Source organism: Ornithodoros turicata, chromosome 3 (genome assembly GCF_037126465.1).
Source record: "Ornithodoros turicata isolate Travis chromosome 3, ASM3712646v1, whole genome shotgun sequence".
In the NCBI taxonomy this organism is placed as follows: domain Eukaryota; kingdom Metazoa; phylum Arthropoda; class Arachnida; order Ixodida; family Argasidae; genus Ornithodoros; species Ornithodoros turicata.
In genome coordinates this window covers 42851880-42877973 of record NC_088203.1, presented here as the reverse complement: position 1 = coordinate 42877973, position 26094 = coordinate 42851880, and the positions used below count along the sequence as shown (strand labels likewise).

At 43.8% G+C, this 26094-nt stretch overlaps 1 long non-coding RNA gene across 1 annotated transcript; it reads left to right on the top strand.

Moving 5' to 3' along the window:
• The first annotated feature begins 1182 nt into the window (after window positions 1-1182).
• LOC135386944 (uncharacterized) lies at window positions 1183-18496 on the top strand. Its single transcript, XR_010420730.1, has 3 exons — window positions 1183-1254; window positions 3024-3255; window positions 18117-18496. It is a non-coding gene; the product is annotated as an uncharacterized LOC135386944 (long non-coding RNA).
• The last annotated feature ends 7598 nt before the right edge of the window (window positions 18497-26094 follow it).

Below are 26094 nucleotides of genomic sequence, written 5' to 3'. Positions count from 1 at the left end.
GCCGTAATCTACTGCTATACTCGCGCGGCAGAAGTGATTTTGCTCTGTCCTTAAGGCGCGAAATTAAGGCCCTAACTACTAAATGACCTTAATATAATGTCTTAAATGTTGCTGTCACCCAGCACAGCATTGTTTACAAGGGGAGATGACGACATATAGCCTGCGAGGGAGGAAAATTTGCGCCAGAACACGAATTAAAGTTTCTATGCGCAACGACATCTTGCTGCCCCTTGCAGAAGCCCACAAAGTCGTCCGATTGCCGTTCCCAATGCGAGGTGGAGTTCCCATGGGTTAGTTCTCAGCGTCTGTGGCAGTGTGCCCTGAAATGTCAAAAATGGGTTACAATCAAAAATTTCGCAAAGACCCTTGCATTGCTATTGCATGGCTACGGTGCAGTACGGCGGCAGACGGGACAGTGACGATGGAGTGCCGGTTCTGTGGCTGTGTGCTGGGTGCGAAGTACTCAGACTTGAAGGCACCAGAGACAGCGCAAAGCACAGAAAGGCACTGGGACGTTTCACGTCCCGTCAACAGACACGTCGCATCACCCCGAGGAAAGTCGATCCAGCGCATGAGGGTCAAGGTAGAGGACAGCGCTTTTTATTTCTGAACACAGTTCAGTGTTGACCACCGATCATCCTGTGCTGTGTTAAAGGAATATAAGATGCATTGGTCCAAATGTTCAGCTATCATGAAGAACGTGCCTTTTCCGCACTTCAAAAAGGATCTTCATCGCACCCCATGTCATCATCACTTCTTAATTTATTGTTGTTGTTCATCGCACCTTCAGCTAGCTGAACTTGATAAATAATAAATTGCGCAATAAAATATAGTGAGACATGGTCGAAGCCATCCTGGCAATCCGTTCAGGCTTGAGACGGCATGGGAAGAGCTGCTTCGAGTACGACCTCTCTCCCGAAGTTGCCAGGAACGTCGGAAAGAAGAAATGAACGAGAATGCAAAACAATCTCCTGAACACCATAAATATAGGTGCAATCTACATAAATCTCAACATGTTCAGGCACATTTCAGCGTTTAGCGGATTTTAGCGGCTTCTTCGCAAGGTGTAGCGAATTCTGTCGGAATCGGTTGGCTACATTGACGGATCGTTCGTCTAAAATGTTGGCAACACTGACGGCGAGCCACATATCCAATCTATAATCCAATCCAAACCGAAAGAAGGTTTGCCGTGCTTTTGTGTATTTGTACATGTGCGGGAAGTTTTGTTTGCCGAAATGCTGTGGAAGAAGCGTGGTACGTCTTGTTTGTCTTGTCATGCTCTAAGGTACAAAAGGCGCTTGTTATTTCACTAAAATACAATTTGGATGCTCAGGCAACATTTGATATCGCGCTGCAATGTTTGTCGACACATGTGTAAACAACGCGAAACCGACTGTTTGGGTGCCACTTGAGTGCAACACTCGTTGAGTATTGCACTCAGAGTTTCGTGTAAGCGGGACGAGTTTAGCGTTGCTTCAACATGTCTCAAAACAACCTACACGCTCTACATCTTCTTGCAATGCGTATGACTGCAGCAGCGATGCTGGTGCACGTAAAGCTTCTCTGAGAAATATGTTGTGTGTTCCTATTTGAGGTCTAACATCAGCCGTCGCATGTAAGCTGGATAGCTGGAAGTGGCATGGGAACTGGAGAGACTTAGGTTACAACGCATGATGTGTTCTGTGTATTTCGGCTATGCTGAATTAATCGAATAGTCTCTCATCAACAATAGAGTTCCGGAGGCCAGAAATCAATTTTGTAAAGCTTCATCTCTTCGGTATTTCTTAGCTGTGCCGGTATGATGGTGGATATTTTTTTCGGTCGTCGATGCCACGTTTTGCGTGTAGGCCTCAATTTTTACGACTGCAACAAGAAGTTGCTACATGAATCTAGGGACACGTGCAAACCCTATAAAATATCACCGCGCAGTTGTCCACAGTGTTAGACAGGTCACATTTCATATTCCTTTCAAGACGCTAACAGTGTCAACCTGTGAGTGCTTTTTTACTACGTACGACGCGGTACACAGGCAATGCAGTCACATTGCGGTAGTGATGCATAAACACGAAACGTTGCTACAATACTGAAGGTCTCATTGCAGTGTGTTCCATGTGGTCACACGTGTTCTGGCCGGTCTGATGTAGTTTGCTTCAATGTATGTATCCAAACAAGAATTTCCAGGGATCCTGGACGAAAGTACCCAGCAACTGCCTTCAATTATTTGAATAGATGAATGACTGAGTTAGGGGACCCTTTTCGGGCTTTTTGTGACGAGCGCACAGCTCTGAGTTGGCCCAAGGCATCTTGAAAGCTTTGGGATGACCTTTCCTGTTGGCATCAAATGGCTGAACTGGGCAGTGTTGGGTACACAGATAAGGTGGGAAAGGGAAATTCTTCAAGGTTGTCACACTGGCTTGATGGGATGTAGGTTGCATACTGTGCCTGGTTCAAGACCACGCTCAACAGCAGTACTGTGTGCCCCTTGATAGCCAAATGGATGGGGATTAGCATTTGGTATGGTAAGTAAAACCGCAAGACGCAAAAAGAAGAAATAAAGCTCATACGTGAAGATTACTAGTCCAGGAGTGGAGAATCCAGTGATGTGGCACTTGAGGATACAAGAAGTGCACAGAGAATGTCCTTTGCATTGTTTGAGTGGAAGAATAATGTCTCTCAAGTTAACAAAATAGGTAGGAGCTTACAGGAATGGAACGACTGCAGTAGTTCTACGTAAATGATGGTGGAACATAAACGCAGGCTTTGTTGAGAATTGACGAATCATCTCCTCTCGAGTTTTCATTTACCCATATCCCTCACTATTCAAAAATTGTTACTGGGAATGGCGAGCTCTCGTTAAACGGAGTTCGAACTGCACCTAACTAGCACAAGAAGTAATCATAAGGTGGCATCAAACATGAGACTGCAAAAATGTACAATAATTTAATCACAATGCTGTATTGGTATTGGTGCTTGACAGCTTTGAGACAATAATGAACGTAACTATCGTCTCCTTTCTCCTTCAGATAGCATGCCTGCTAGTATTACTAAAAAGAACAGCATCGGCATAGAAAGTCCATTGGAATTTGACTTCAGTGTTATCTGCCTCCATGACACCTTTGCCTAGAGTAATGCTACTGGCATACCATCAACAATTTCACCTAGCAATGACCGAGCAACATGGAATGGCTCCACCACAAGGCTCCAATCTGAGTATGGATGACACCTTCAGGACAAGGATGAGGACGACCATGTCAGGTTAGTATTCGACAGGCATCTTGAGGTGACAATAGCGTCTGTTTTTCTGTATTTTTCTTCATTCCTGAAACTCGAGGAAATGTTGCCCTCATTGAATGACCACCAGCTCGCCTGCACATTTCTCATCTGTTCCTTGATGATAGGTTCTTGTAATACTGCTGTTCCCCATGTTGCGTAATTGAGAAAAGAATGCCTTATTGAACGGCTGTAAGAGATGTAGTTTTACAGCCTGCCAGCTATATTACGGCATTCTCTATGTCTTTCTCACTGCTAGCCTGGGTTGGTTTTTTCACCATGCAAACTTATCATCTTTCTCACTACTGACCCCAATCCTTTCAACACTGTATCCGCATCTCATTGTCATCCCTAGAGTGGCTATATTGCCCACAACATAAGTACGACATTTGAGAGCCTGCCATGAAAGAAAAAAGTTTATTACACAGTTGTACAACGAAGCCAGATTTCACGCTATAAACTAGAGCGACCTCCCTAAAAGAGTCTGTTGTTGAAGTTGAACATTGCTTAGTTCAAGAAAGCCAGTAAGCCGTTAAAAACTTGGTAAAAAAATTTTTTCGATGCTAATTCATACTCATATTTATTTCTATAATAGAGCTATTATAGAAATAAATATGAGTATCAATTAGCATCGCAAAATTTCTGAATTTATCTCTCAAATTGTTTCCTTTGCAGGGTACTTAGTAAGGACAATAGATTTAAATAATGACTGTCTCCAATCTCTGTTATCACGCACTTTCTAGAAAACACAATTAATCAGTAATTAATTCTGCTAATTAGTCCAGTAGTTACATGCTCTTACATACATCACAACGAAGTGCAAGACTACTGGGACGTACTCGTAAAGCGGTCTCAAGAGCGACATACACTAGAGGGAAAATATTGTGTACTGTAGGGTACCACACGAACATAGGCGATATTACTACAGGTAGGTACTGTATGCAAATGTAACAGACTCACTCTGGTGCAGATGCAACATAATCCTAAATGCTCTTTATTGCAATAAGTAGTGTGGATTGAGGGTTGACACAAGAGCTAATTCGTACGCCGCAACGTTAAATGGGAATAGACTAGTGCATGTTAAAAGGATACCAATATTTTTACATGTTGTAAGTCACTAATTTTACGAAGCGCAAAAATTCCCAGTGACATCTTCTTCCTTACAGAAAGCATGTTGAGGATGATTTATTTAAATAACTTCAATTAAATTAAAATCTATTTCCATTTAAAAATAAGCTTATTGGGTTCTAACAATTACCAAGAATTTCAAGCTCTCGATTAGACTTTTTGTACAAATCACCCTCATTTGTTGCTTGAAGACTTGACGGCATATAAATTTTAATGAGACAAGACTTTAGTGCACAAGGCTCCACTTCATGTCTGACATCATCTTACAAAATTCCAGAATATATGAGGCATGTTGTAAGGTAGAGAGCGAGGGTTGGTATGAACGTAAAAATAAAATTAGACATATATAATAAAATAAAAAGGGGGTAGGACTCCATCAGTTTCAAACAGACAAAGGATGAGTTGACTAAACACTGCAGCATAATACATGAATGACCATGGTAGCAAGGCCAGTATTTGGCACAAAAGGCATTCACAGGTGACATTCAGGGAAAACAGGTCTCAAGGGTGTGGAAATGAGCCCACATAAGTCACCAGGTGTTCTATGAATCTGTCGACAGTGAGGGATTGGTACCGAACAGTTACATGGGAAATGTAGGGAATGAAAGGAAAAGATACATAAAAGTAAATTGAGGAGGCTGTGACCAAATGGTGGAAAAAGGTTGGAGAAAATAAAAAAGAAAGTGACTATGTGTGCGTGCTTGCAGTGGGGGGTGCTTGGCTGTCATGCAAGCTACAGTTTGAAGACCTGTAATGGGCCACAAAAAAGTGAGTTTGAAAGAGTTTGAAAAATGAGTGTTTAGGTCATGTCCCATTAGGTTGAAATGTGTAGATATTGGTGTCGGGCGATTATGAACAATGTCTGATTCGTGACCATAGACCATATTTGAAACTGATGGAGTCACACCACTTTATTTTATTACATATGCTTGTATTTTTATTTTTATGTTCGTACCATCCCTGGCTCTCTACCTTACAACATGACTTATACACAGAGCGTCAAACTCAACCGAAAACCAGAATCAACTGTTATTTTTAGCTGGAACTGAACCGTACTTACTGGCGCCATCTTGGAGCTGAACTGGAACCAAATCGATCTAAAAATTTCGGTTACCGGTTTGGTTCGCGTTGGTGTGTGCCGCCTAGTATCTATCCCATTGCCTGGTGACCACATCCATTTTGTGTAGCATGATACTCGAGATCTGGCGGTCCATTCGGTAGCGCGGGACATACATGGTCGAGGGTGAAGGAAGTTGTCCTCTCGCTGCCGATTCCCATTTTCTAAAGTTTGCGGCAGCACTGCATTGTGACAACATAATGTGGAACATTAAAAACTTAGCCAAAGAACCACTACGTTCGATATGGCTGCACTGCACTGCTGCTGCAAGTCCGCCACGATTTGCCTGTCGCGTCAGTTCATTCCTTCCATTTGCAACTTGGAAGTGTGGCATACTTCTATAGTCTGGATTTTAGAGGCGTAGAGGCTGGCCGAAGTTATGCCAGTTTGTCAGAATGCAGACGCAAAGAAGGCGAAAGGAAGCACACACAGGTAAATGCAAGTTTCAAGTCCCTCCAACTATACATATGTTAGTGTATCAGCCTAGTGCCACCCAAGAAGGCAAGTCTTGAAACTTCAATGGGGTGTTGGAAGTTCATTTGCTATACGAAGGTGCTACATAAGAATATGTTCCACTTCCAGATGACGTGTTACCGCTGTAATCTAGGCATATTGTTTTTTTTTTCTTTTTCGCAATTTAAATCATATCCTGGGGGGGTGATGTGGGGATTCCAGCGGTTTGCCTGCTTAGATTGGCGGCAGGTGTCTCGGGGAAGGGATGAAAGGGGGTCCTGTTGGTCGAAAAACAAAAATAAATGCATGTGAAATTTAACTAGGAGATCTTGTATCATTTTTGGTGGCTACCAGTAATTTTGTACCATATTAGAACATCAAACCGGTTCTGAACCGGTTTGCAGTCTCTGAACCAGTTAATCGAACAGATATATGTGAACTCCGGAGCTGAACCGGAACCGAACCTTTATGGCCGAACCTGAACCCGAACAACTGTACGCTCTGCTTATACAGGGTGTTTCCTTTTATCTGCAACAAATTTTCACAAAAAAGGGGAGATGCCTTAGGTTTTATTGTTCTCATTGGGTTATTCGATAGGGCTGCTACTAGGAAACCAATTTTTTGCTCGATTATGGGACTGGTACTGGTAAGTAGGCTCCCCTCTTTTGGAGTACTCAAATTGGTGGTACTGGGGTGGCCACTAAACTGCGAAAAGCAACTCTTGAGCCCTACACTGCTCGTTCACTGATGCCGCTTCCTGTTGTCGGCTTATGCAGTGCACAGACGAAGGGCACGTTAGCTTAGTTTGAACTTAGAGCAATGTTGGAAGAGATGACAGCAGTTGTGAAGAGTTTTCGTTGTAACAGTGAATGAAATCGCAAAGCCGAGAGTCGAACCGAAAATGTTTTCTGTTCGGTTTGGGTTGGACTGTAAGGGTTCAGTTCTGGTTCAGCTCCGTAGAGCAACTATAGTGGTTCAAACCAGTTTATTTTAATTTGTTGGGTTCACGAACCAGTTCTATAGTATGAGCTTGCCTCCATCAGAATGTCGCTGAGGCAAGATTAACTGCGGTACATGTATTGCGTGTATTGTGGTGCAATATTTTTGTTTTTATATTTAATTTATATGGTGGACTGGGACAGTGATTGCAATGCTCACGGCAGGTTTTTGCGATGGTTTAACATGGAGGATGAGGGACATGCACTACTACCGTAATTTCACGCGTAGAAGCCGCATCGCAGATAATCCGCAAGGGCCGCTTTTAGGAACACTTAAAAAATTTTCCAGCAGATAAGCCGTGGGCAGTACGACACAACTGTTTTGTGAGGTAAACCAGTGATGCAGATATAAAATCAATAGTAACTTTAATGCAGTGAAAATGGATATCACTTATTCGACAGAAGACCCGCAGGGTCTTCCGACAGAGTAGACCATAGAGACCGTAGAGAAAGTCATAAACCCTCTGGTCCACATTCCGGGGTCGGCATTGTGTATAAAAAATGAGGCCAGTTCTAGTGTTCAACTGAGATCGGATTGTGCCCGTGTTGCCTGTTTTTCGGGGATAGACGGGTAAGTGGCCTTCTAGAAGACATGAATCATTGTCACCCCTTCCGTTAAAGCTACATGGGGGAACGTACCAGGAAGGTCAGTCTACTCAAATGTGGACACGCCTGTGTCATGCATGTCGTTTTTGCATTGGTAGAGTGGTGCTGTTCCACAAAACATGAGTCACTGTCAGCCCTTTCATTAAAATCAGGGTGTGGGTAGAATAGACATCAGACAAGCCGCAGAGCGCCCGTGAAAAAAAAAAAATTAAAAAGAAAAGAATGTACATAAGTCGCATATAATATGCGTGAAATTACGGTAAATAGATGTTCTCCTACCATGATCTGAGTTATCTGCCAATTAGAATGGTTTCATATAATAACATGAGCACAGGGACCATAGCATGATTTGCACTTTGCATATATTTAATTTCTAAGTGAAAAGCGTACGTCCTGCCTTCGTAGCAACTCGCGAACGTAACTTTGATCTTTTTAGGTTTCGCTAGCACACCTATAACATGTCACTTTCATGTATACGTAGTGATTGGAACTGAGCATACTAAGTGGTGAAGCTTTGCTCATGGACCAGTTAATGGCAAAGGCACCACCATCTGCTCAGAATCAGCACCACCATCCCATGTGAATCAGGAGAGCATAGAAGGCGATGTAGACCATGTTCTTCATATGTTCCGAGCCAGTGAGCACATTGAATGTTTGTGACTAGTCTCAAAGGACTACTTTTGAGGTCGCAGTTTGTTGGCCCCCCTGGTACGATATACATCATCATGACTGGCACTCTGAAGAAGAGGGGATTAGAGCCAGGGAAGGGTAACGGTAAGGGTAATAGAAACAGAAACAGTGTACAGTGGAGACCACTTATAACGTAACCGCTTATAATGCGGCTTTTCCCGACCCCCAATATTCTTCCCATAGAACACAATGTATAGGAATACCGCTTATAATGGGTCATCGGGACACGGCATACCGGTTATAGTGTGGTCACCGAAGGACAAAGCGCATTTGTCAGCGAATTCCGAAGCGTGGATCATCTATTGCATAGAATGCGTCTGTTATCTCCTCGTGACGAGGTAGGCGAGGGCGTCTTGCGAGGAGGTTAACCGCTGGGAAGGCTTCTGACTCCTCTTTGCAGTACGTCACCCGTTCTATCTGGAATGCGATCAACTCGCAAAACTTATGGAACGATAGAGTGGAGTCGTGTAAAGGAAGACTGGTATGGAACGATCTTGTAGATAGTGCCGGATTTAAAGGAGGGCAGACGGGGCACTTGCCCCGGGGCCCCCCACCACAAAGGGGCCCCCACCAGTAAAGGTCTTGTCCAAGGGAAATTGTTTTGCATGCCTGAAACGCGTCCCTGAAATCGAAACTTGGTAAAAATCTGTCCTCCGTACACGCATGTCGACCCCGAATAACACATTGGATTGACAAAGAATACACGAGTGTGCCCCCATAGCACAGTGCCCGGTGCACAGTGCCGCCACCACTGCAAATCCGGCACTGCTTGTAGAGAAAGACTTCGTTTCTTCAATGGACACTTTTGACGGGCACCGATCTCTGCATCTGTGAGCGAATAGCCACCGATGAAGCGATAGTGCAAGCCCTCTGGGATTGTGAGGCGTGCGTGCTGGAAAACTACTCTGATGATGAGCGGGGCTGCGTGGCAGCCATGATGTCCCGCAAATATGCGATAGTGCGTGTGCACAAACTAAGGGACTTCTGTACCCAGAATGGACTGAGCGACTAGGCATTCAGTTGCTGCGCCGTTGTTGGGGACGTACATGCAAGACACGGTCAGGAAACTACGCCAGACAAAAATCACGGCGTTTTTGCAGGCTCCGTGAGAACATTGTTGAATAAATTGTTTTCTCTGCAAGGAATCTCCGCGCTGTTCAGTCCGGTGCACAACATTGTATAACAGAAAGGTGGGTGCTCAATCTCGGGGATGTATTGGCATAAAAATATGATATTTGGCTATAGTGCGGTACCGCTTATAGTGCAGGTTTTCGGCAGTCCCGCAACATACGTTATAAGCGGTCTTCACTGTATTACCTAAATTGGAGATGGTAACGGAAACGGAAACCACTGTCCTCCATTACCAGAAACCGAAAATGGAAACGAACATTAGCGTCCGATATTGAATTCGGGTAATGGCTATTACTGTTGTGCGATGACATCTCACTCCTCAGTGACTTTTCATTTTACTGGTTATTTTGATAACTCCATTCCCTATAATGCTGTAAATACTACATGACAGCATGGAAACGAAGCACAATATTGGATATCGAGGGCGCACCACTCGCTTACCTACTTGTGATATGATATCAAGACATGAGACCTATGCAACAATGACTCCACACACTCTACTTCACCATAGCACGAGGATAACATCATAGGATTTTTTATTTTTTACTTTCTTCATTGAACTGTGGCTATGGCAGTATTGTTTACTACTGAAAGCGTCCACTTGTGAATGCGACATTGGATGAAGGTTACGCCCATCTTGGGTTGCTAGACTCAGAGTGACTAAAGACAGAAGACTGACTGAAGACATGTTCCTGCACTTCTTGAAAAATCTTGCAAGATGTGAGCATCCCACCGACGTAAAAATACTTGTGTAGTATGTACGTGTGACACCGAAGCAGCACTTGGGCAAAATAGGGTGCTGACAGAGCCGGATGGGCTGTCCTCCCGCAGCTCTGTAACAGCCATTCCATTACCGGAAACAGTAACGGAAACGTAATGGAAACGTAACGGAAACGAAATTAAAAGCTGGCATCAGACACGGATAACGGAAACGAAAATATAGCATTAACGAACATGAAAAAAATATGTCCGTTATCCTTCCCTGATTAGAGCTTCTTGGGCTGAACCTCACAGGGATCTTGGCCCACATCTGTCCATAAACATACCTGGAATTGTCACAGAAATGCATAAGCCCCGTCGTTCCCAGGAAATTAGGAATCAGCAATATCATTCTAAGTCACAGTTGGGTCCAGTCGTGCTACTTTTTTTCATACTTTTCTGAGGTGCTTTGAAGCTGTGCCATAATGAACTTGCACAACTCTGTGCTCATAAAATAAATTGAAGGAGAATCTGATAAAGAGAGTCAAAGTTACCATAGTAAATAGGAAATACGAGGAAAAGCTAAAAGTGAGAATGAAACTCATTCTGTCGTGTTTATAATTCCCAACCAAATTTCACCACTTGTCCATATCTGCTTCGGAGGTCGAGTAGCACGGCTCGCAAACTGTCGACCAACGGTGATCGATGTTCTGTGGACAAGGTAAGGAAAGAGTTAATACGCAGTTTATGTCAGAACGCGTCAAGCATACTTCAAAGTTCACCATGGCCTCTTCAGATTTACCCTGCCCTGGACGCAAATTTGCCTCACTATGGCTCTGATCGTGGGGAGCTCGTCTTTGTGTTGTTTGTAGGGTGATTGCCCTGCAGAATGTCTAAGAAACCTTTGGGTACTGTAACCCTAAAAAGAAGGCTTGCATACCCATACAAAGAGAGAAAGCAGCTCACATTAGGTAACGTTCGTTGTGGAAGTCGTTTCCGTTGATATAGGGAAACCAGTGCTTCTTGTGCATGGTTACTACAAGTACAAAATGATTGGATTCCTCAGCATCAGCACACGTAAGCAAAAGGCGAGCTAAGAATATACTCATTTGTAACATCATTATTATGCAGGGCGTTTCACCTAAGGTGATAAAAAATTCCAAAGCGTGAACCGCATGGCCCGAAAAGCGTCCGAATTCTTTCCGAACCGAATTCGGGACCGAACTTTTTTTGAAGAACAGAATTCCGCGCCGCATTCGGCCCGATCTGGCCAAGCCAGATTTCTCCTCCGAAATGGGATGTGATGCCAACCGAGAAAGTAGAAGCAACCAATGGCTATCCAGCCGGAAGGAGAACCATAGCAACAATGATGTAGCAATGGGGTTGACTGTTGCCATGTGTGCGACTTCTACCCCTATGAATACAGGGATTACCTCATTCACCTGGATGGTTGAAAGGCGATGTTCCCCAAGGCCAGACGTCTTCGGCCGAAACTTGGGGTGCATTTCGGTAGCATGCGGTGATGCACAGAAAAAAGTTCGGTCCCGATTTCGGTTCGGACAGTTTTTCGTGCCATGCGGTTCACCCTTAATTGGCTACGTACTTGCCGGAGGATCGTCAGACTTCCGGCAATTACCTTCTGGAAAATTTTGCCACCATGGAGGTATGCTTTGGACAATTTTTAATTGCAGAAAATTTATTTTGTGAATTGAACTTTGAAAATTGCCAAGCGAACCTCACTTTTTTACAGAAGTATGATGTCCTTCACGGATAACCACAGACCCAACAAAAACTATCCACAGTATCACAACAGAAATAGTCTTAAAAAATTAGTAAAAATTTGGCTTTAGCCCCAGCTGCTTGATTGTCAAAAGAAAAGCCCACGGTATTTGAGGGGAGAGGGGGAAGTGTTCCCGCCCTTTTTTTGTGTAATAGTTCTTATGAAGCCACAAAAACATGGTAGTTAGTTAGTTAATAACTTAGTAAAATAAAATAATTTCTGTAATTTAGTAAATAATTTCTGTAACCATGTCAACTGTTTTAGGAAAACCGTGCTACGGAACCTGTGTGACCAACGCCATTTATCCGTAGGAGAGCTTGGAACAAATTGTCCTTCCTTGATTTCTTGAATGGCACTCCAAAATTCGCCAAGTCCGCATAACGTTTTGTGCCACATTGCATTTACGATCTATTACAAAATCCATTCATTCCTCGACGCATAAGAATAAAGATAAGAATAATAATAAACAACAAGAAGAGGAACGAGAACCCTGGATTCGCGATGCTTCTGGTGATAAAGCAGCAAGGTTATACAGCATAACGGAATCAGGAAGGGGTCGGGTGGCTGTTTTCAAAATTACGGCTGTTACACGCCGAAATATCATGTAGCCGAATTATCACATGGCCGAAGAAGAGGATTTATCGTAAACTCAAAAAGGCCGAAACCAGAGAGAGAGTTCTGATAATTTGTAAAAAGAAAACAAAAAAGCATGGAGCGAATGCCACCACTGTGGTGAATCTCGCAAAAATCTGTTTGCGCGCTCCCAACACACAACTGAGTGGCACAGGAGGAACTGATCTGAGGAACTGAGGAACGTATCACCAAAATTGCAACAATGCAATTCACCTTCCTGAAGGTGTACAAGTTGATGCATAGCTTTCCCATCAAGACAATTGGAGGGGTGGCAATTTTAGTTCGTAAGGTATGGTGTTCGGGGTCAACCCCGAGATGCTATGGGGTTGACCCAATAGACTGCGACACATTTTGGTGGAAGGTAGTATCCCTTTCTCCCTCCATCTCTCTCGTGTTTTTCTCTTTGTCATTTTCGTCAAAAACAACTACTTTGCTGCTCAACATGTCTAATGCCGCCCATAAAATTTACGTGATAATGTGGAAGATAGGTGACATAGGACAGACGAAAAACATCTCTTTTGCAGGTAGGTTGTGCACCACTCACACAGAGTGTTTCAGTGACAATGTCAAAAGCATAAATGAAGGAAAGCGCATTACGGAAAATGTGTGATCAACGACATTTGTTTGTAGGTAATATAATAGGGAAACATGCCGAGTCAGAATGTTATTCTGTCGTTTTTCACTTTCATGTGGCCTCATTTCACCACACGCATACTGACGCTGAACTTTGCGTTACACTAATATAACCGTCCTGCAATTTTTTGTCACAAGTAGGAAGCGCGCGTAGGGTATACCACACTTTATTACAAAGTAGATTCCCCGCTTAGAAGGTTATCACTAAAAGGTGACGCAGAAACAGGCGTGCAAACTGTCGTCTACCTTCAAAATATATCAAGCTACGAAACAAGGAGGTCTCGCTATCTCCTCAATACTTCAGATGATGAAGGCAGCAACGTAACAAACAAAACAACAGGTACCCGAAACAACAGTGAGAGAAAGCACCAAAAGGACGGGGAATCATTTTCGAGCAACGACTTGCTACGCATTTTTCTCAGTGATAAAGCAGATGTACGTATGTATGTATAATTTCAGCCTTATTGTGGCATTTTCTCATTGAATGGAGTATCAAAATTGAGTATGTCCCCTGTTTGATGTGTCGGACAAGTAATTTGTTATGGCAAGAAGAAAAAAACAAAACAAAAGAGATAGAGATCGTGATCAAATTTACTTTTTTAGATCTCGATAACATTACATGTGGCACGTGCTGTGATACTGACTCTGTGTAAAGTACTCCGATCATCGCGTTGCACGATCTCTGAAAGCTTTTTGCTTGCTTGCTTGCTTCGTAGGAGATAAGACTAGATATACAACCTTCCGGTAAACGTTACTCTCACCCCTCAACCATTGACTTTGGCCATTGTGAAGGGATAATAGGCTTGCGGGATAACCCAAATCCGAAGGGCTATTTTGGGAGTACGGACTTTGTAGAGAATCTGTTTAGGGAGGGAACCCGCTGCTGCCGGACACCAACTGGATCTAGGGTGGTGGCTCCCCGTAGTGTCAGCTTTCTCGACGCGATAGGGAAGGAGGAAAGTGGGACCGTAGCCTTAAAGGTCCAGTTCTGGTTGAGCACCAAGATTGCGTCAGCAGTTTTTGTTTGGTTCAGTTCCAGTCCAGCCAAAAATAATGGTTAATAACGGTTTTTGGTTTAGGTTCGGTTCGAGTCTCTGCTGCAAAGATGGGAATTTGTAACAGACACAATAGAAGCCCTTTATTGTGAAGTAACTGCATGACATGAAGTTGTCCGCATTAAAGCACTGCATTTCCTATGACTAACCGCCGATAGCCATGCGGAAGTAGTTCACTAATAACAAAACATGGTAACAGTTGTAGAAATATTACAGTTTACTGGAATCAGAGCATTGGGTAAAATAGAAAGTCGTATTTTGCTTCTCAGCCCACACTTCGAAGGTTGTTCTGTACTCAACAGGAAGTACGTCATGCAAAATCTCAAGCAGTGGTGCACTTATCATCTGCAAAATGACCAAAATGAAACGTGAGCGTGAAAAGCGGCTAGGAGTCTCTCACTCCTGGGTGCACGAGTGTCACTCGTGTCGCGTTAAGTGAATGGTGTCTCAAGCACTGGCACCTCCTTAAAGCGCATATTCAAACAATAGATAACACAAAAAGTTTTCTTAGGATAAATTGAAAATAATTATAAGACTGTAGATGAAGTAATGCTCCTCTATACAGTCCATGACCTTGAGAGATAAAAGTGGTAATTGAACATAACTTACTTAGGTCCAGAACCTTCTTGAGTACCCAAGCTGCCATGGTAACTTGGGAGTGCAGGAAATACAGGGAAAACAGAAGCTTGTCAGACTGCCAGTGTGACGAAAGCTCGCAGGGTACATCTTTTGCATGTTTGTCTTTACATAGGCACACCTATAGCAATGTGGGGAACCAGAACCTGCATATGGTTTGATCTTCGCTCTTTTTAGTCACTGTGCTTTGGTCAATGGCATTGTGGATGAACACAGACCGAAGGACATGAATACGGTGAATAGTGGTGTTCTAAATGACATTAAGACTAAACAGAGAAAGCTGTAAACAATACTCCTGTTGCTGCTTTTCTCTTATCCCAGGTTAATGTAAAGTGTGGTTCTTTGTACCAATGTGAACCTGCATTGAAAGCTCCATGCCCAAGAGGGTAATAGAATGCTCAAACTCGTGTGGGTCTGACATCACAGCCCTTGCTGCCGCCAGTGAGGCAGCACACAAGAAGTCGTGCTTACTGCCAATGGTGATGGACACAACTCTGAGCTCAGTGATGTCTGCACTTTGCTTGGGAGTGTGCTCGAGCGCTTGTATCTTGCTAGGCACAACACGTAGAAGAATAGTTTTTTTTTGCTCAGAATTCTAGCATGCTGTACAATGCGTCCTTGATGTAATGAAGAATATCTGTGCACGTGTCCCAACACCTGAAGGAAGGATGACGGACGGACTCCGTCCGAAAGCTTGTTTCTCAGTAAAATAAATGTTTCAATGTCTTTAAACACTTATTTTGTTCTCACGGGGTCTTAATGTTGTCGACAGTCAGGATGCAGGCCAGGTACAAATAGATCTGTACAATGAGAATAGGCCTGTTCGGTCAGGAAGTGTCCCAGCTAGAGCCTAGAGACCATGGAGTGTACCAGTGCGAACTATTCGCCTATTCCACAAACACTGAAAACTAAGACATGGACCGACTGAAAGATTTCCCTTCCACACGAAAGCTCTGATGCTAATTCCTTACAGTGAAAAGAGCGGTGTGCGATGTCACCTGCATCGTGAACCCCTGATTTTAACAGCTGGCATTGTAATACAAAAAAAAAAAGAAAACCACAAGGACATCAAGTGTTAGTTCACTGTATGCATGGGAACTCCTGTCACATTCCTTGCCAGTTTCTATCATCTTTCTTCACGTTTCAAAACATTACCACTGAAACGACATCAATTCCTGGCGAGCGAAATAGCCATCGATTTCTCCCACCGAATCCCTGAGAAATTAAGCACCGAAAACCGGGAACCCTAGTTATGATTGTTAAGTTGGCCGCTTGCAGTTTGGGAATTGTGTCTGGTGTAGCTTGCAAGTCTCATAGGCAACCAACCTCACTTCAGGTCTGCCAATTTTTAGATCAGCCATTCATCAGTTTCTAAATAAAGAAACAGAAAAGAAAATACAAAATGTTACTGATATGAAAAACTGTAACTTCGACATTTTGGAGCTGAAGGGCAGTTCTTGCACAGCGATTTGGTTGTAATCGTTCCAATAGATCTCTTTCATGGAGACATGTTTTGTTTTCTTTACGTAAGACATACTAAGAAAGGTAAGGTCAAAATAGCATGAAGCCCCTTTGTGCCAAGATGTCGATTGCCAACAGGGTGCACCATCTGCACATTTGTTGAGCGAGCTATCATTTCCTTAGTGTTCAAAAGGTATCATCCCTTGCTCACCTAGTGCTGAGTCCCAATTTAGCCTCTTTTGTATTAGGACGGTACACATTTTATTATTGATTGATTGATGTACCCCTCAAGGCCGTAAGGCAATTCTTTCGAGAATCTGAAATAAAAAATCTTCTAATCTTGCTTGTGATGTAGGTATATGAGGTCTATCCCAAAAGTAATTTTTTTGTATGTTTACACTTTTAGTGATGGTTACTTAAGGGAAGTGGGGTTGAGGCTGTGGAGAGGGATGTCAGATATTGGAGACGAGCGCAAACGCTGGTGCCCCTCCTGCAGCCTGTAGTTTACTGAGTGAACTATGCATTCTGGACACAATGCCATTCACCAGATTTCCAGTACACCTTTCGTTGAGTTTCATACTTGCCACAGGGACCACATAAATGCCCCGAAGCATGGCTGCAATAGAGCCAAATAATGAGAATGTTTCTGTTTAAATTTGTATGCATTAGAAAGCTTGGCATGTGATGCAGTGCTGTTGTGGATGGGCTTTGCCTACCACTTTTCCCTGTCGATTCACACACTAGGTCAAATTTGGATATTTTTGGGAGACAAAAATGCCGTCTCATCGGCCTTCACTGCCATGTCACAGTCATAGCTTTGTCATATTTCTTTAGTGTCCATGTATTGGTTTTTGACTATCTGTTGTAGTGCAGAATTACTCTGATGAATCTGTTTTTTTAAGGGCAGTGTAAAATTGGAACTGAATTGAGATATGAAGTGAAGGGCATATTTTACACATGTAGAAGTAAATCATGATATAGTCCCATTTATTAATTAAATACAGTCATGTCACGCTTATCCGAAGTTCATGTATCCGGAAAACTCCTTGTCCGGACTACATTGCCGGGAACGAACCTGCCACCATTGGATTTTCTCTCGGTTATCCGGAATTTGTTATCCGTATCCGGACAGCAAGTACGAGGACCAATCTTCCAGGACCAAGGTCATTCTGATTCGCTTATCTAGAAAAGTATCAATGTCCTCTGTCCCTGGCATGTACTGTATTCACATTATTCCGGAAGAGGTCACATCTCTCTGGGGCATTCCGTACTGTTTGACTCCCCTTTCCTCAGAGGTCACTTCCTTTTGGTGTGTGCGGACACATGGTAGATATGGTAGACGATAAGCGGAAGAGGTGACCTGTATCCACCGGGCGCAAGAAATCCACACGTGAACGTCTATGTCCAGGCCGTCCAAAAGCATCGCCTGTCTTTTGGCCTGTGCCAAAGACATTTGCAAAAAGACAAAAACATGTGCGTGGGACCAACTTTCTGAGACACTACCCCTCTTTGAACAGCAGGGAGACGAGCGGGTGCTATGGCCCAAATTCTGTCACACACGTGCCTACTAATTTGAAGCACCTCACTTCGCATGAATGTTTGAAGTGACGGTCTTTCTGGAGCTATAAAGAGGTCTGCCAAATTTTTCGCATTTCCCCGGAAATTTGCTAGGCTCGGTCATCTGGAAATTCGTTATCTGGACGAAAAGAGACGACTCCGAAAGTGTCTGGATAATCGCGACATGACTGTATACAAGTTAGAAACCTGAATAGTGTTCAAGATCTCCCAGACACTATATTTATTTGTGCTCTGTTTTTCTCTTTCAGTGTAGTTCAGTGTAGACTCCTTGTTGTGCAGTGTTGTGTGGACGACTACTGAAGATTTTTCAGAAGGAACGTTGTGCTGTGCCTTCGTCACTAGACATATGTGTACATTTTGTTCAATTTCTGCATCAGGTGTAATATGCGTGTGGAAGTTCTATAGAAAGATGGGAAGAAAACAGGTAAGTGAAAAAGCCTGTCAACCTTTACTGTCATAAAAAGTATTGTTCAGCCGTCTTACCCAAGTTGTTTGTCAACACTGGGGTTGAGCAGTGCTGCAATCTAGCTGTCTCCTGTGGAACACAGTATCAGGCACTGCAGAAAAGACAGACACAGCTATAAACTTAAAGCGATTTTCTTTATAAAACACACTTGCGGATTTTAATTCCCAGATTCACGGCAAGGATAGTATAACCTTATTTGAAGTAGTAGTAGTAGACTGTCTTGTGGACGCCATTGTTTATTGTTTTCTAGATGAAAGATGTCTTCTATGAGAGAATGGCTAGGAGGTAAACGAGCTGGTGAATATAATACATGATGAAAAGAAAACCCTTAGACTTGAGAGACAAAGAAAAAATGGACACACGACGACTTAGTCTGTGACGAAAAAAAAAAAAAAACTTGTGGAGCTCCACGGCCGAGCTCCACGGCGATCATGCTCCTCTATGTTTCGTCGGTGATTTGCAACATTCTGTCCAACTACTCTTTCTTGCGTGAAAATGAACACCATCCACCACCGGTGAGATTCCGTTTTGACCACCTGCTGACAAAATGCCAATGCTCCTATGCCAGCCACGTCGTACTAGCATAACCTTCAAGACACTGGAACAGCAGCATGTCAGGGTGAGCGGGCATCAAAACATATGACACACCGTTGCACACAGCGCAGTTGGTAACACGCTGACTGCACATCTCGATCTCCTCCCATCAGTTGTCATAATGCCTACGGGCAGGGGCAAAAACTTGAGAAACAGCGTAGAAAGAATGGGAATGCTTAGCACATCGACTACATACCTTAGAAACAGATAAAATCCTCAAAATGAAGCCCGAATGACGCCAACTGCTTGTGAGCTTCGGTGCACACCCTAACACTTCGACATTTGGTAACAGATTGACTAATCCTTTGGCGACTGGTGAAAATGATCCCGCTTATGTGCACTAGAATGTTGTACGGAATACAGGACCAATAGCTTGAAGGAACAGGTGTAATAGGAAGTTACCATGGCACATGTACTTTTGACGATATGTTTACAAACTTTTGAAATAACGCAAATTATATTCAACCCGAACGAGCACCATCTGGTGCGGCAAGGAAACATGTTACAACACGCCCTCTTCGGACCTGGCCGGCGGCGGCATCGGCCAACAGCCTGCTCAGTTGATTTGTTGGGAATAAATTTTAATTTCAGATTTTCATTCAGTTTTCACGAACAGTATTTTTCGATACAATGTGTATTCTGGAATTTGATTTGTCTGAATTGGACGCGTTACTCGAATTTTCTACACGGATGTACAATGTTCTTCCTAATGGTATCATTACTTAGTTTGAGAATGATGATGTACCGTTGGTCGCCATTACGCTCGTGCCTTCAACAACTGGCTACTCACATATTGTATTGGCGGCCATGCAACATGTTGGATACCATTAATTGGAAAACAGCTTCTCATTGAGGCACATTAAGCCAATTCCTCCAACTGGCTTCTCATTCCTTTTATTGGTGCAGTCTGTAATACACAACATGTTCGATCTTATTAAATCAATTGGAACTCAGGTGAAAAATGTTGGCAGTTATAAGTGGTTTATGAAACAATTTCTACTTGAAACAACCTTGAACCACTTTGTCTCTAAATTGTTTAAAGTGGAAATTGTTTCATAAACCATTTGGAATTGCAGTCATTTTTCACCTGGGAAATCAGACGCCATTTCTCATTGACGCCCATTAAACCAACTCGTTCAATTGTTACTTTATTCCGTGGATGTGGTCTTCGCCACACAACACCATGGAGCCCGGTTGTCTGCTTGTACGCGTTGAACAAAGTGGCAGCCTGATTTCTCATTGAATCTCATTAAAATTGTGGGTTGAAGTCAGTGCGACCATGTACACTGTTTCCAGCAGGGCTCTCCAAAAGTATAGTGCTGGCCGCAAACTTTTGTCTTGTTGAAAAATAAGTGAAGTTTGCATGGGAGTGACAGTGGTATCTTAGAGACAGAGAAGTCTTCAGATTACAGTTTCTAACAGTGTTGTGATAACCTTTCTTTTAGCCCTTGACCGGTCCGTCCGATGTACTTCCTTTCACATAGAAGCAGGTCTGAATAAATCGCATTCCTTGCACATTGGATCAATGGCTGTCTTTGTTTGGATTTGCATATTGGGGACCGGCTCATGGGGTCATTGATGGCCATTATCGTCTGTGATAGCTTAAAAGGACTACAGAAGAGCACGTCGCAGAAGTGTGCTGCTTGTTTTTTGAGACTGCAAGACACAGTGGGTAGGTGGTACTATCTTTTTCTTCTTTTTGCTGTTCTGTCTGATTTGGATGCTGCTGTAGTAGCAGAAGACGGCAGGCAGTTCTTCCAATGGCGTCATGTGGGTGGGCAGCTGCTGAAAGGCAACACATTGCTGTGATCTGTGGGTGTGTCCTGCTGAGGTAGGACAATTCTGGTTATCACAATTTAAGTTGGGCTAGCATACGGATGAAGAGGCTTTTTTCACTATTGTTGAGGTTACTCAACAATAGTGAAAAACCAGTGATAGTCAATAGAGAACCGAAGAACGTTTTTGGTTCTTCAATTGAATTTTCATGCGAATGTTTGGTCCTGGGGTGGAATGTTGCCGAGTGGTTCCAATGAGAAATGTCCTGCTGTTAAGAACAAATTTATCAGCATTATCAGCTCGACTACCAAGCATGTGAGTATGTGGCTTGTTTCAGAAGTTTGTTTTCAACAAGTACTCATTCCATACACTGTGTTCCAAAGTTTGACATGTCTTCTTGAGTAACCGGAAGTAATTGGGAAGTAACTCAATGACATTTTGCAAGTACCTGTAACTATTACTGAGGTACATTTCAGTATCAGTAACTTTTCCTGTAACATAGTTACTTTTAATGTCATTAACTATAACTTTTACTGCTCTGGTCACCACTAAGCACAGCTGCAAGGGCAGACACGGTGTTGCACAAGGCGCAAGAAATGCAGGTGAAAAAAAAAAAATCTGTAATAGGTGGAGACGCTTGTATTCTGTGATATAGCACAGCGAAATGTGTTCTTGGCTGTTATGAACTTTTTTCTGTTGCAAAAACTATCAAATGAACACGAAGCAGCAAGTAACGTACCCATTTTGGCACTTATCTGTGCCTAAAAACGCACTAATCGCAAAAAGGGCAGGAACAATAGGGTACTAACAGGCCCCCTTTTGACCATATTCGTGTCTAGAACGTTAAAGGCATGTATATACGTCTGTACGCCTTCCAACGAAACGACCTGGAAACGACCTGGAAATCCGTCCTCTGCTGATCGCATGTAATGTGAACCTTTGCATAGTGCGAAGTAAGGAGGTAACTGAAGACTAGATTTCATTTCTGTTATGCTGGAGTGACGAGAGTAATTAGAGCATATGAAGCAACAGGCACGGTTTTGAACACTCTCGAGCTCACGGAAAAGGTAGTCTTGGTGAGGGTTCCAGATGGATGAGGCATATTCTAACTTACTGCGGATGAGTGATTCGTAAGTCAGTTTTCTTACTGTGATGGGAGCATGTTTTAGATTGCGCCTGAGATAGCTGAGGGTTCTGTAAGCGTTGTTGGTGAGCTTGGTTAGGTGTTCCTTCCAGGATATATCAGAAGTGAAGGTGATCCCAAGATAAGTTAAGGAGGTTACGGACTCACTGGGGAGGTCGTTAATGTAATAATCAAAATTAGGAAAAGAACGTTTTCTCGTAAAATGAATGACTTTGCACTTAGAGCTGTTTAGTTTCATTTGCCAGTTGGAACACCAGTTCTGAATGCGGCCCAGGTCGTCCTGAAGCAGCGATTGATCGGAGAAGTTAGATATTTTTCTGTAAATGACACAGTTGTCGGTGAACAGACGTATGTTAGAGGACAGCCCATCAGGTAGATCGTTAATGAAGATCAAAAATAGGAGTGGACCCAGGACAGTTCCCTGTGGGATGCCTAAGATAACGCGTGACCCGGTGGAGGAGCAATTATTGATAGATGTGTATTGATGTCTGTTGGAAAGGAAATCGCGAATCCAAGCAACGACAAGCGTGTTTATACGTAGGCAGGCTAACTTGTAAAGTAATCGTTCATGAGGCACACAATCAAAGGCCCTGGAAAAATCTATAAAAATGGTGTCAGTTAGGTAGTTATGATCCATTTTTGGGAAGTAGGTCATTAGAAAAGCTAGATAATTGGCTCTCACAAGAGTAATGCTTGCAGAATCCGTGTTGGAAAGGTGAAAGAAGGTTATTAGTTTCCAAGAAGAATATTATGTTTGAAAATAGGACGTGTCCCATTATTTTTGAACAAACATTAGTAAGGCAAATAGGAGGATAGTTCCTCAACTGGTTACGTCCTCTTGATTTATAGATCGGGACGACCTTGCCGATTCCGGTTAGCAATGACTGGAAGAAAATGAGGGACAGGAAGCTACTGCAGGTGCATTTAATGCTCTTCAGTACTTTTACGTTAATGCCATCAATACCTGCTGCAGAGGGCTTTAATCTGTCAGTGATATTCACTATCCCATCAGCATTGATCACGACGGGTCACATCATTTCATGAGTACGAGGAGGCAGACACGGCACAGAAGACATGTCTTCACGCGTAAATACAGGTGCAAAGAACTCATTAAATGCAAGCGCGCACTGGGAATCAACGAGCTGATTACCTGAGGCATCAGTTAGTGAAGAACTTGTGTGCTCACGTGGGGAAATAACTTTCCAGAATTCATTAGGGTTGGATGACGAAAGAGATAGGAGATCCTGGCAGTAGAATTTTGTCTTTGATGCCTTCACTGCTCTCCTGTACTCACGTTCGCCGGAAGTGTATTTTAACCAGTCACAAGGCTGATTAGAGGCCTTAGCCCTGCGGAATAATCGTTTCTTCTTAGTCTGCATAGAACTTAAAGACTTGTTAAACCACGGGAAATTTTTATCCGTACGGAAAGAGATAGTGGAAATATGCGTGTTGATGAGCTCCTTTAATTTGTTACTAGAAATCGACCAATTTTGATCAACTGTTCAGGAAGAGAAAGAGGGAGAGTAGTCATAAAAAAACGAAAAAACACATTGTCTTTCCAGTTGACGTATTTATTGCAACACTCGCAGTATTCTTAGACTTTCAATATCCTGTTTGTTTGTTTTTTGTTCGTTTTAACTTCGCCCACTTCTCCACTGTCTCGTCGTATGGAAAGTATTTCACATTGTCTTGCAATCAAAACCGTACCTCTGGCCACTCGAGAGAGAGTGCAAACTCGAGACAAAAGGAGAGAGCGAAAGTGGCGAAAGCGATCCCACGTGACTTACTTCACTTGTCTGCTGTTTCGCGAGTTGTGTCTTTCGGTGCTAGTTGCGTTTAGCGTTTGCGCGTACGTTTCGTGATGACCCCAAAAGGGTGTTCTGCTGCGTTCAAGCGGAAAGTGATCGAAGCAGCTGAAACCACGAACAACAACATTCAAGTTGGGCAGCGTTTCGGATTTTCCCAGGCAAACGAACAAAGATGGCTTGGACATCGGAAAGAAATCTTCGACTGTTCCAGCATGAGGAATGTCTGAAGTGTGCCTCTCTGAGCCATGTAGTCACATGGATTTTGGACGCGTGGAGGGCAATCCCTGAGAACATCGTAGTGCGTGACTTCAAGAAACGCAGAATCTCGTGTGCGATGGACAGGACTGAAGAAGACTTGCTCTGACGAATCTAGGACGACCCACCACTTCAGGACATGCAAATTTGGAAAAAAATAAAAAGCAGTACAAGAGGGATAAAAATACGCAACACGTGACCAGCAAGTTGACAGTACAATGATAACTGTTTATTCATCATCGTCAGACTCACGGCAGCTGTTTTCCTTGTCACTGTCGCCCCAGAGGAATTCATCCTCTGATCCATCCAGTGCGTTGGATATTGCGCACTTCTTGAACGCACGCACAACGATGTCGTCCGGCACATCCCTCCAAGCGTCCATCACCCACTGGGCCAAAAGGCTAAGGGGTGCACGTTTCAACCGTCCGGTAGGCGTGAGTTCATGATCCCCCTCGGCCATCCATTCCATGTACGCCTTTCGTATCCTGTCCTTCACAGGCTTGTTGATGCAAACGTCGAGGGGTTGCAGCTGGGATGTCATCCCTCCCGGGATAACAACAAGGTCGGAGTTGTTGGCGGCAAGCAGTGCCTTGCTGGTGTCAGTTGTGTGGCCCCTGAATGAGTCCACAACGAGCATAGAGCGGGGGCTTAGCAGCGCACCGGGTCGCCGAAACCACACTAGTCGGAGCCACTCATTGAACATGTCCGCAGTCATCCAGCCTTTGTCATTACAGCGAACGATCATCCCCGCTGGAAAACGCTCGTTCTTCGGTAGAGTCTTTCTGTTGAAAACGACATACGGGGGAAGCTGTTTGCCGTCCGCTGTGCACGCCAACATCACTGTGATTCTCTGTTTCTCGTTGCCCGTCGTCCGCACCTTCACCTCCTTCGCACCGACAGAGTCAACTGTGGTGCTCATGGGCATGTCGAAGTAGACGGGCGTCTGGTCTGCGTTACCTATTTGACCGAGCACGTACCCGTGCTGCTGACGAAGCTTAATCACGTAGCGTTGAAAGGCCACCAGCTTCTCCTCGAAGTCGGCAGGCAGCCGCTGGCAAACCGACGTTCGGCGACGCAGTGAAAACCCAGCCCTCTTCATAAAACGCTCGGCCCAACCTCTGCTTGCCTTGAAGTCCAAGTGGGGTATCCCACGCCGTCTTGCAACTTCTCTAGCTTTCGCTTGTATCGTTTCACACGTTACGGCGATGCACCTTCTTCGCTGCTCTTTGACGAACTCTTCAACTTCTGCTTCCACCTCTGGATGGCGACCACGTTTCGGACCCGTAAATGCTCTCCTCATGGCCCTGCATTCTGTAATGCTGTCCCGTTGTTTCAGCCATCTTCTGACGTTCACTTCGGACACTTTGAATTTCCTGGCAGCTGCGGTGTTGTTGCTGGTTTTAAGTGCAAATGCTATCACTTGACGCTTAAACGCAGCAGTGTAATGCACACGCGTCGACGTCATGGCGAAACGTAGAGTGACAACCACACGGTTTCGTTTCGTCTCAGCACAGCATGGTACAGGTTGCTCCGCCCACGTGATGTCGTGGCCATACCACCATTGGCGTCTTCCAGAAATGCCCCGCCCCTCGCACGCTTTCTGCTTCCTTCTCTCTCACTCGTGGCGCCAATTTCGAATCTAAGACGACCCCCGAGATTGGACTTGCCGATTTTGGAAAAAAACCTAGTCTTAGATTCGAGAAAATACGGTAACTAGTAGTTCAACTACTATTCAGGTGAGATAGTTAAAACTACTTCTTTAACTATTGCAATGTAGTTTAACTACATCTCTAACTACTCAACGTTGTCTATCAACACCAATCCCATTCTATAGTGTTCTTGAACACCTAAATATGAATCACAGGCAGTGATGAAAGTGAAGATTTCGTACGCATGCACGGCACAATTGCTCTGCACCTCCGTTCTCATCAAACGTGTAGCTCAAGGAAAAGGCGGAAGCACAATCGTGCCGTAAAGCTTGGGGCAAAATCGGAAGTACGAGTAGTTCGCGCCTGCAGTAACCTAACTACTGTAGTTAACTGCTCAATATAGTAGTTTAACTAGTAGTTGCACACTACATTTCTGCAAGTAGTTGATAACTACTTTTTAACTACAATCAGGTAGTTTAAGTGTAGTCCTGTCACTGTAGTACTTGTCAAAACAGTTCCACGAGAAGTCTTTGA